The sequence below is a fragment of the Eurytemora carolleeae genome, unplaced genomic scaffold, assembly GCF_000591075.1.
Source record: "Eurytemora carolleeae unplaced genomic scaffold, Eaff_2.0 scaffold327, whole genome shotgun sequence".
Classification (NCBI taxonomy): domain Eukaryota; kingdom Metazoa; phylum Arthropoda; class Copepoda; order Calanoida; family Temoridae; genus Eurytemora; species Eurytemora carolleeae.
The window spans coordinates 99,085-111,378 of record NW_019396260.1 but is presented as its reverse complement, the minus strand read 5'-3'; the positions used below and the strand labels follow the sequence as shown (position 1 = coordinate 111,378).

Below are 12,294 nucleotides of genomic sequence, written 5' to 3'. Positions count from 1 at the left end.
TCTTTTTAACTTTTATAAATAATATTTGCTCTTTTTAACTTTTATAAATAATATTTGCTCTTTTTAACTTTTATAAATAATACTTGCTCTTTTTAACTTTTATAAATAATATTTGCTCTTTTTAACTTTTATAAAAGAATGAGGAATGATCGTAGTCTTAGTTCTTACTTTCAATTATAAATTTCACCAAATACAACTAAATTGCACAAAAATATTCCTTGAACTTCTTCAGATATATATACAACTAGTTGAAAGGGCCGGCGTTTTTTTAAATTTCGAATGTTGTTTAGCCTATAACACCCCCTGGCCACGCATGAGTGTCCACAAAAAATTTCAGCCCGATCGGTCCAGCAACTTTTATATAAATGAATATTATATAGATACACATAAAAAATCTATTAAGACATTAAAGAAAGAACGCAGACGATAATCTTTCCATATTTTTCTGATTTATCAATGAATGCCAATACAAGTCTGGAACAATTTTTTCTCATTCAGAGACAAAAGAGTAAAAAGAAATAAAGGAATTAAGGCTTTAACACAAACTCTTATTTTCTAATCATTACAACCAAAAATATTAACTATAAATGATCTGAGTTTGAAATATCCATCAGGTTGAAAAGATATAGAGATCAGAAAAAAACTGTGACAAAAACTCAATTTCTTTTGGAGTGAATCGAGTTTTCAGAGACAAGAGAGTAACTGGAAAGCGAAATAAAATTGGAGGGAATCTGGAAATTTGAAAGAGTATCGTTGAACGAAACTCTCGAGTTCCTTTTTGGGACATACAGCTAGTGCAGATTTACATCAAGAAAAAGAAAATAAAGAGAGAATATAAAATTATGAAATATTATTTATTAAAAATATACTAATATCAAAATTCAGTTTTGGGCTCAGAGCCATAAATTTAAAACTCCAGAGTTTCCTTTTTTGGGGTTTGTACATTTGTATAATCTGTAACTCACAAAGTTTTTTAATATTTACAAAATTCCTTTACACCATTTGTGAAATCCGGTTTCCGATACTTGGTTTCATAACGATACCCTGTCTTAAGTTTTGGGTTCAGGTGTACAATGATGATTTTATTTCAGTACAAGCTGGAGAAGCCTGTAAACGACGAGGAGGAGGAGGAGGACGAGGATGATGAGGACGGGTTCGGAGCCAGGAAGAAGGAGGAGGAGGATGATGACGACCCTGTAGCCCGTAAGTATTTCAAGCTAATATTTTAAAGGGATTGTTTGCAAAATTCGAAATGAGTCTTAATTTGAATATTTTACAAGTACCCTAGAAAAGGTTATGTAAGAAACAATTAGGTCTATTCTTAAGTCTAAATAAGGATATTTTAAAGATCACGACAATCTGTATTTTAACATTTAGTGATATTGAAAGGATTGAAGTTTTCTTGAGACCCCTCATGTACGTAAAGATGACACTGCCCGATTCACAAAAGGTCCCCTGAACGCTTCGTCTGATAAAGCAGAATCTGGAATCGGGATATCAATGTTTATAGTTTTCAAATCTGATTATTTTCAATTGTTGTTTCTCTACGAAAACGATTTGCGTATTTCTACGGCAGGAAAATGTATGCGTTTTAAACAAGGCGAATTGTAGCCAGATTGTAGCAATTTAGCTTCAGTTACACTTAAGACGGTTTACTAAATTTAGCTTCTGTGTACACTTAAGACGGTTTACTAATATAGGATATAGACTTTAGTACAAACATCAAATATGCAGTACGCTTTCGGGGTAAAATTTTTTTGGGAGGTTTTGTATCTTAGTTTACTCAAAATCGTTTGTAAATAATAAAGTATTGGTCTGTTAAAGATTCTTATAGCACGTTTCTTTGTGAAAATGTTATATTGCATTTTGTAAAAGAGCAGTGGTTAACCCTAGTTAAATGAAAAACAAATGCCAACCTAAAATATATAAACTTTTTCTGTTTAATAGATTCAAAATGATTTAAAACCCTTGTAAACGGACTCTTGTAAGTGACCCTTCATTTAAAAAGGGGGCTGGACCAATTCACAACGATACTATTTCAATCAGTAATGATCAATAATTTGTTTTAACAATCTATTTTCAAAGAGAAAATTATGTTATTTTTTTATGTGAAAATCAACGGGATTTGTGCCCCCCTAGAAATTAAGAGTATCACACGGTGGGGTATTTTAGGGGGTTAGGGGGGGGGGTGACTGGTTTTTGTCACAATACTCCACTTAAAATGCATTTGTCTTGTGTTTAATGGTAAGAATGGACAAAATAAATATATTCTTATAATCTTTTCATTTACAAACATTGTATCAATTGTAGCTCACATTGATTTATGATGATTTCAATTTAAAATTACTTTTCCCGTTCATATATTTATCCTTGTATTGAACCTGTAAACCCGCAATTCATTTAGATGTAGTCTTTGTTAAAGTAAACTATTTCGAAAAAATCATATACTTTATGCTTTTTTACACAAAATTACAACGGATTTAGGATAATATAGGTATAGAAATAGATTCTAATAACTATTAATCAAAGATGTAGGGGCGCCACAAGCCCGCCCAAGTATCGGTTAAGGCTCTGATTCGTGTATAAAATACCCATTTTGAGAGTTTCACGGATATTACCAGTTTCCCGTCATATTCCAGATCTTCAACACAACATAACGATGATTTAGATAGAGACTTCTCTTCCTAAAAAATACTCCAGCGATCGAGCCTTTTTGACTCGAATAAGTGGTTTATTATTACTGATCCCCCCCCTGGTACCCCGTTGTATGCCATCATCAATTGCATTATAACGGTACAATTCTCCGGTAAACTTTAAGCTGTTGTCTAGCGATGCTTTTTAAAGAGAACACAGTTTTCGGCGATTTTTGTATTTTTTAAATAAAAAAGAAAATCTGCGAGTTGATTTCTGAAAATGTAGCAAATGTTTCAAATAAAACAAGATAATATTTGTCAATCGTTTCTGTCAGTCTTTAACGTTGAAACTCTTTTTAAACTTTATTCTTAAGGTTTTTAAATAAGAAAACTTTATATTGTAATTCATTTTTTAAATGAGAAAACTAATTACAATGGAGAAGGTCTGAGATATAGGATTATACAAGTGTTTGTTTTTCATTAAATTCTATTTATACAATACAAGCTGAATTGCCCGTGGAATTTTAAGAAACTATTAATTGGAAAAAAAAGATTTAAAAAAAATACTATTTGAATTTTAATGTAGAAAAAAATGAATTTTCATGTATTCATTTTTTAAATTGTACACAAATCACGAACATGTATAACAATAGTTTTACGTTTGCATTTTAGTGTACATTGTAAACAATAAACTTGTATACTGCAGATGAATAATGGTGTACACAGTACACTGTACAGAGTACATAGGTCTATCTGACAATGTACACTGTACAGCATAAAAAAGATTTTTCATTAATTTGTGAGATTGACTTTCTGGAAATAAAGCTGAGACAACTTAATTTCTTTTCAAAGTAAATCTACTTATAAAAGCAAACTTATTGTTCAGAGATTAGCTCCTGAAAAATGTAAAACTTTTAATTTGTTGCTCCGACATTTTCATATCTTGGAAAATATTTTAGAAGATTAAACCTTGGGAGAGTTAAAACTAAAGAAAAAAAAGAAAAAATATAAATGTTAATGTCTACCCTAGGAGTCAAGCTGCTACGAGGATAAAAATAAATGTAATTTTCATCTTTTTGCCGCATTTTCAGCTTTGAAGTAAATGTCGTCTTCTCATTCTCAAATGCAACTTCCATTCGGTTATTTTTTCGGTTAGGATTTTTCCTCCATGTAAAAATGAAACTATGGCTCACATTCTTAAACTCAAACAATAAAGTTAAAAACTTCAGTGGTTTCAAAACCTAACCGATAAAAATAAAGAATTGAAGAAAGACGACTTCTCCACTAAACCTTCCACCAAAAATCCACCATGACGGATTTCCCGCTGCAATTATAATTATTTCTTACCTATATGTTTATGAATTGAAAAAACTTGTTAAAAAGTTCTAATCAGTTATTATTTCATCCTTCTGCACTTAGCACACTGTCAACATGTTTTATTAATGCAGTAAAAGTGTATATTGCTATATCAGTGTTTGATGGTAAACACTAGACAGGACAAGAATAAACAGAACAGGAGGACAGATACAGACAACCAGCTTTTATTTCTATTTTTATAATTCCTCAACCATTTTATGAAATATATTTCAAGGAATTGGAAAATATTTGAAAAGTTTCGAGTTTGCAAAGTTTGCATACATCATCAATAAGTTCCTACTTGCAAAATTGCAAAATCATTACTATTTTGAAAACTGCTAAGGAACAGGCATAATCAACATAATTCTATCGACTATCCATATTGAAGTTAAGCTTTTTCCACTTTCATCCCATTTTGAATTAAAGACAGTTATGGCATTGGCCTTGAAACATTTAACAAATTTGGTGAGATAAAGGTCGTCTTCTATTTTGTTTATTGAACATTTTTCCTTCTTTATCCAGCTTTTTCTGTCTTGATCTTATTGTGTTTTAATTTTAACTTGATTTATTGATTTGTTTATTTTTTTGGTTTGATTGTTTTTAGAGAACAAATCACTGAAAAAATTATGATTGACCCGCTACAACAAAGCGTGTAATGGATTTACTATATTAGTTGTTTTGACTTTCTGGATTTTCGTGAATTTCTTAGATAATGTACAGGGTGTCCCACGAAAAATGACATTAGTTAGACGACTTGAAGGTCGTCTTTGATTTTCTAAACAATTTGCAGCATGTATTCGTAAATTTAAGTTTATAAGTAAAATTCTAGTAAATTAATAATCAGTTATAGTTAAATAAATAATAATCACAAAATACTCCTAGTTCTGGATATTTCAATGGGTCTACCTTTTTTTGGCTTTTAAAATTACGGATTTCAACAATTTTGGTTTTATTTTATAAATTGAAATCTGAACGAAATTCTCAATCAATATTGACAGCACACAAAGGTAGACCACATTTTGGAATGTTGTGACTTTTTTGATTGTTGTTTCATAAGTTATGATTATGATATTCATGTGAAACAAGGTTGACGAACGAATGCCGCAAATAATTTCAAAGATCAAAGACGATCTTTGAGTAGTCTCGCTATAATGTCAAGCTTTGTGGTACTCTCTTTATGTACATGTTTTCTCTCCAGTTATTCTTGTTATTAAGCTCAATAAAAAAGTAATGTAGCGCAAAGATATCTTAAGTCGGCTCATTGTGTAGTGTATATTGTGTTGTGTGCATTACAAATAATGTGTACAGTGTACTGCGAATTGTCAAACGCCCGGCCCGGCCNTCGGGAGTTTTGTCCAGCGATACTCTTTTAAATTTCGGGCTCAGGCCGGGTCAATTATGCATCTTGTGCTACTTCAGTAAAACACTGCATGTTTAAAAATAAAATCCAGGGAATTTTCAAAGACGACATCCCTGTTTATTTTCATCTGTTCTGCAATGATTTTAATTAAATTGTTTTACAGTTCATTTAAACGATATAATTGTTGTACAATTTCATATATAATTAATTCAACATCAAAAGATTGTTTTCGTAGTAAAAGAACTGTATTTACAGAAAAAGGAGCTGGAAACCTTTTTTCCAGTCAAGAATTTGACTTCAGTAATGTCTTAGCGAAAAATGCAATAAACTTTTTTATCTGATCTAGTTTACTCTGGTCAAGAATTTGACTTCAGTAATGTCTTAGCGAAAAATGCAATAAACTTTTTTATCGGTTTATTGTATAGTATTATATTTAAAGTTCAATTCCAAATTATAGATAAATCATAAATAATTTTTCCGTTGAATAACTAAGCTATTAAGAAAATTTAATATGTTCTGGTAAACAATACAAAAGAAATCTGCTCAATTTTATTTTTACAATAACTTTAAGTTTGAAAGCTGATTTTCAAATTATTCAATATTGTAGAAACTTCAATTCTAAATTTAACTAATCAATTCCCTGAAACTTTATACAAAGATTAAACTCAGCTTTGGTTTTAAAATAACTAAGAAAGAAAAGAGTTGCACGGAATCATTTTTTTTCTCCCAGTCCCACACTCTCCACGGTCAGTGTACTGCAAATTACTGCAGTACACTCACAGAAAGCTTAGTTGAGGGTGCCCAACGCTAAATATTTCTTTAAAAAAAAATCGACAAGACTTTGCAGTTATATGGAAGCTCAAGACCTGCCATTTGTTATAGTGCATCTTGGAAAAAAAAAGATTTTAAAAAATAATCTAAATTGTTTTTCATAATTTTAGAGGCCCAGAAGCTGGCGGAAAAGTCGATTGCAGACGCCAAAAAGATTGCTGAGGATAAGTGTGTGCTTCAATAAATACAGGTTGAAAAGTGTAAGAGAAGATAAAGTTTATTTAAAATCTATTTTTTATTCTATTTTTAATGTTTTCACAATTGAGAAGAAATGTTAAAAAATAAAATATTATTTCTAGGTTGGAGAAAATGAGCGAAGTACTTAATATCAGTAACCATACACTGTTCACACTGTACAGCAAATGAAGACGATGTTAAGTTTGCATGAGATACAGCGGATTTGAGCATCTAGGAGAAAATTATCAAATGTTTAGAATAATAGAGATTTTTCTAAAGTGCTTCCTATGGAGGACAGTTTTAAATTGGGTTATCCCTTCAATTGTTGAAATATGAGATGTAAGCTTGGATTTTAGGGACCATATATTCTTATGTGTCTTTTAACCGTTGAAATTAGTTCAAATACAGCCCTAATTCTCATTTCTCCATACAGTGTTTTTAAAAATATAGTAGATACATGTTTTTTATCTTTTTCTAAATTTTAGCATTTTAAAGCTTGAAAACCTTCTCGTCTAATTGTCAATATGGCTTTTCCGGGATTAACAAAAATTGTGAAGACGACATTTACACGCTTTCCCGCATTTTTCTAAATGTTGTTTAGTGACATTCACTCTCAAGCCCCTGGCACCCTCACAACCCCTACACACGCCTTTTTATCTATAAACTATTCTATGCAGTGTACTAAGCGCCATTTTGTAGAAAAACCATTTTGGAGATAAAGTATTTATTTATATGTAGTATTTTTTAGAAGTAAATGATGTGTTGCCATAAATTGTTAAAAATATTTTAAAATTTTTCCATTACCCTCTTTGCATATTGATGCTTTTTTATTTTAAAAACGTTCCCCCCTTAANTCCAACACCTTACCCTTGTTATACACCCTCGATGTAACCAGTGATGAAATTATGCAAACCATCGCTTGAATCTATGCAAAAAAAAACTCCAAGTTTGAAACCCATGAAACCAACTATGCAAAAACCTACAAAAAGAGACAGTTTTTTAAGAGATTATATGAAGTCAATTATGCAACTTTTTCATTATTTTGCAATAAAACAAGATAATTTTTTATCTATTTTTTTATCTAATTTTTTATCTAATTTTTTATCTAATTTTTTATCTAATTTTTTATCTAATTTTTTATCTAATTTTTTATCTAATTTTTTATCTGCCTCTTTTGTGGGTTGACAAGTTAAAAGTTTCTATGCAAGGGCTAAACCGGAGATAGTAAGTAAGGTTTATATTTCTATATATATATATATATTGTTAATATTTCTCCGACAAATCCTTCCTTTTCTCTTGTTGTTAAGTGTACCCGGAGTAAAACTTAAACTTTTCCAAAGCTCTAATTCTTTATCTTTTTCATTTTCTTGAAATTAAAAAAAGATATTTTTTTCCTTCCAGAACTGTTTTCTTTAATTTTAAACAATTTTTTACATTCTAAAGATAAGTTTTTAACAAGTGGAAAGAATGGGTTTGTTAGTTCTAGAGAGTGCTATACAGTTAAATTTTATAGTTGGTGTTAGTTCGTATTTTTCAATTTTCTCTAGACTTGCATTTGTTTAAAGATTAAGGTTCAAATTAGAACAATGATGATTAATCCATTATATGTTTCACAACATGTGTTTTGCTCTCTGGGTTGGTTTGGGTCCTGCCCTGCTCTGGTGGTTGTTTTTAGCCATGCTCCAGAATAGTAGGTTCTAACCTTGCTCTAGTAGTAGGTTCTAACCATGCTCTGGTTGAAGGTCCTTATCATGATTCCGGTGTAGATTCTAATCCTTCTCTAATAGTAGGTTCTAACCATTCTATAGTAGTAGGTAATAACTATTAATCAAAGATGTAGGGGCGCCACAAGCCCGCCCAAGTATCGGTTAAGGTTCTAATTCNGTAGGTTCTAACCATTCTATAGTAGTGGGTTCTAACCATTCTATAGTAGTGGGCTCCACCGATAAGTTCGAACCAGGTTCCTGTAGCAGGTTCACACTATGTCCGGCTTAGGTTCTAAGTACGTTCCGGATTATATACTATCCTTGCTGCAGTTGTAGGTTCTAACCCAGATCTGAAAGCTGGTTTTAAAACCCTGATCCGGTATTAAGACCTAACCCAGCTCTGATCCGGTATTAAGAGCTAACCCAGCTCTGATCCGGTATTAAAAGCTAACCCAGCTCTGATCCGGTATTAAAAGCTAACCCAGCTCTGATCCGGTATTAAATGCTAACCCAGCTCTGATCCGGTATTAAAAGCTAACCCAGCTCTGATCCGGTATAAGGACCCAACCCTACTCTGATACGGTATTATGACCCAATCCTACTCTGATACAGTAGTAGGATCCAACCCTACTCTGGTACGGTAGTAGGATCCAACCCTACTCTGGTACGGTAGTAGGATCCAAACCTATTCTGATTTAAAGTTCCGATCAAATCTTCCTCTACCCCAATCTTTGAGAAAATATGTATTTATTTTATTTGGATTCAACGTCATATTAAACCATGTTTGGTTGTTGGTTTCCAAGACTCCAAGCATGGTTCTGAACTATGTTTAAATATTACTCAGGTTTCAGGATTAGGCCTAGCGAAGTTTCCCTGTTCTTTATTCTTAGCAAGTATAGAGAGAAAACCTAACAATGTTTGTATTAATAGAATTTAGATATTTTCCCGATATCCATGTGTAAAATTCATAGATTATTGAAATAAAATAGTTTTAATAAATATTTCTGCTCTTTCATTTTTTAAATTTTAAATTCTATACGCAAGAAATTTTGTAAAATCTGCCAATAGATTTCTAATGGTTTCTGATATTTTGACCTGATAACGATAGAATATGACTAGGTTAAGTTTTGATTTATATATTCAATGACGAAAAGATTAAATTTTCAATTAAAATGGGCGGGAGGATTTAATCATTTTGTTTCTCCCAGTCCGGCCCCAACGCTAAATATTTCTTNGGGGGGGAGGAGAGTGGGTAGGAGGCGAGTTGGGGGGTTAGTAGGCCAAACTTCAAACTAAACTACATATTAAAAAGATCTAGAAATATACTAAATTTTTTTTTAAAAAACAGGAAACTGTTCAAAGGTAAACATCAAGTAAGGTCGTCTTCAACCCTAGAGATACAGTGTGCACCACATCACATCATAGTTTCTGGAGAATATTTATTGTGAGCCTAACTTTATTATTAAAATAATAAGTAAAAAATATACCTGGTTTTAGGATGCCCCTTAATCTTAAACGCTTGATCTCGATATCCATGATGTTGGCACTGTAAAATTTGAGTTTAAATGCTTTCTCCCACAATCAAAGTTATCCCTTCAGAGTATGGCCACCACAGGATATTCAAGAGGAATTTGATCAGTCCTTAAGTCTGAAAAAAATCAATTATTTTATCAAAAGATTGACAACATAAAAGTTCGGACTTCAGGATTATGGAAAATTTGTATTTTGAACTTAACTAAAATTGGTTTCGTCAAATGTCTTCTTCATTTAAAAAACACAAAGACCTCAATTTGGAAAGTGTTTAGATAATACAACTTTTTACAGTGAGAACCAGAAAACTGTGGAATAGGAAGACGATATTAAAGCAATATAAAGTGTATTTGATATTGCTACAAACCAAATAGTTTTACTAGTAACTTATTACACCGCTTATAAAGTGAAATAGGTCTGTTTATACTGCATAATTGCTGTTTTTCATGTTCACTGGATTTTCTAAAGTCAAAGCTTGAGTCTAAAAGTCGTCTTCTTATTATTCCAGAGTTTTCTGGTTCTTACTGTACTATATACGCTTTGTCATTAAAGAGCTGTCAGGGATCAAAAAAAGTCCTTTAGTTGTCTTGAAATCATCATTTTTAATGGGATACAGTGTAATATATTCGATATTAATTTAAGTGGCAAAATATATCGAAATAAGGGAACTCTCCCTTTAATGATATTTGGTGTACTTTGTCAACGTCTCTATAATAAGCATGTTTAATGGTTTAACCTGGAATAATGAGTATCTCATGTATTTTCCAAGAACCGGGTCACATATAGAAAATCAATTAGGAAGTTTGAATCATTAGAACTCTCCAAGGTTTAATGGATCTTCTCAACTTAGTTTATTCGTTTTCCTGTTTCTCATACCCCCAGATTAAACTTGGAACATGGTTCAGCTCTCAGCTATACACGGATATCATGCTTTACTTTACAAGGAACCCGTCTTAGAGTTTTTAAGAAAATAACTGAAGCTTTCTGGGAATCCGTAGAGAAAATATCTTTTGCTAAAACTTTGAAAGATTAAGCTTTCTGGAACACAACGTAGGATTCAATTTTCTAGATTTGGAACACTTTTTAGGATTCAATTCTCTGGAACACTATGTAGGATTCAATTCTTTGAAAAACTGTAGGATTAAATCCTCTGTAAAACTACAATCATTTGGATTACTCTGTAGGATTGAATCCTATGAAACATTACGTAGGATATAATTTGGAACACTATTTAGGATCCAACTCTCTTAAACACAAATTGTCTGGAACACTACGTTGCGTTGGATTCAATTTTCTGGAACACACCCTACTATAAAGGTTACATCTTTGTGGAACACAATACAGTTTTATACTCCACAATAAATTATTCCTTTTTCTGAAATCACTCTAAACTATAATAATACTGGAAATTTGTGGAACACCTTTTATAATTCCACCCTGTAGGATGGATAAGAGCAGAATCCCCCCTGTAGGATTGATAAGAGCAGAATCCCCCCTGGAATAAATAGAAATAAGAAAATCTCATTTTCAACTTGAAAAGGATATAAATGGAAGAGAATTTTTACAAAGAAAACCACTGCACTATATTTACAGAAATAGAACCTTTCCATTTTTTCTAATGGCTGCAAGCCATTGTGTGATAATCTCAGTTAAAGATAAAACTTTCAAAATTAATGAATAATATTTAATAATTATCTTAATGAAGGACAGTTGAGCAGATTGTTGTCACAACTTCAGATAAAATAGCATTTGCTATTGTTAATAAATAAAGCTGTGACACAAATACAGGGAGTCTCATAATATCTGAAGAGCTTTAGGGTGCTATGATATAAATTTAAAGACTTAATCATATACAGGGTGTCTCACGAAACATGACAATAGTAACAAGACGAAATAAAAATCAGCTTTGATCTTTGAATTCATTGGTGACATTCAATCGTCAACCTTTTTAACTTGTATGATTCTTAAAAACATATCTACCAATTCTCCTAGTCCGGCCATTTCCGAAATTTGGTTTGCCTTTTTTTGTGTTGTCATTAATACCGGAGATATTAAGAATTTGGTTCAGATTTCAATTTTATTAAATAAAACCAAAATTGTCGAAATCTTAAGGACATTATCTACGGTAATATTGAAAGCACAAAAAAAGGCAGACTATAATTTGGAAATACCAAGACTAAGGGTGTTTTGTGATTATTAACTCTAGAATTATACTTCTAAGATTAGCTATATATGCGAATATATGCGAATATATGCGAATAAATCTCGCAAATTACTTTAAATTACTTTTGTGGGACATCCTGTACTAAAAAGGCTTTTATTCACGACACGTATCATATACATCAATATTTTTTAATTGAATTGATCCAGAAAAAAACAGCGGCAAAAGAGATTGATTTACCATAAAAAAAAATAAAATTTTAGGAATTATTAAACAAAGTAGCGCGCAAAAATTCGCCAAATCTTGCACAGCATTTTTGAGGCCTTTCTAGTATAAAACAAAGTAAATACAGTGGTAACAAAAAAAACGGAATTGAAAGACGACATTATATCAATACTGTGTGATGTCGTTACAAAGCAAATTATTTTACGAAACACTTATAAAATCAGTAATTTAGTTATATGAGTCTGTTTACACTGCACAACTTCTGTATTTTAAGCTCATTGGGCTATTTATAGTAATGATTTGATTCTAAAAGTC

The 12,294-nt window shown here is 31.5% G+C and overlaps 2 long non-coding RNA genes across 2 annotated transcripts; both read left to right on the top strand.

The window, feature by feature from the left end:
- The first annotated feature begins 1,095 nt into the window (after positions 1–1,095).
- Positions 1,096–6,509, top strand: LOC111699582 (uncharacterized). Its single transcript, XR_002764779.1, has 3 exons — positions 1,096–1,203; positions 6,291–6,370; positions 6,480–6,509. It is a non-coding gene; the product is annotated as an uncharacterized LOC111699582 (long non-coding RNA).
- A 697-nt stretch (positions 6,510–7,206) lies between these two features.
- LOC111699583 (uncharacterized) lies at positions 7,207–9,076 on the top strand. Its single transcript, XR_002764780.1, has 2 exons — positions 7,207–8,171; positions 8,246–9,076. It is a non-coding gene; the product is annotated as an uncharacterized LOC111699583 (long non-coding RNA).
- The last annotated feature ends 3,218 nt before the right edge of the window (positions 9,077–12,294 follow it).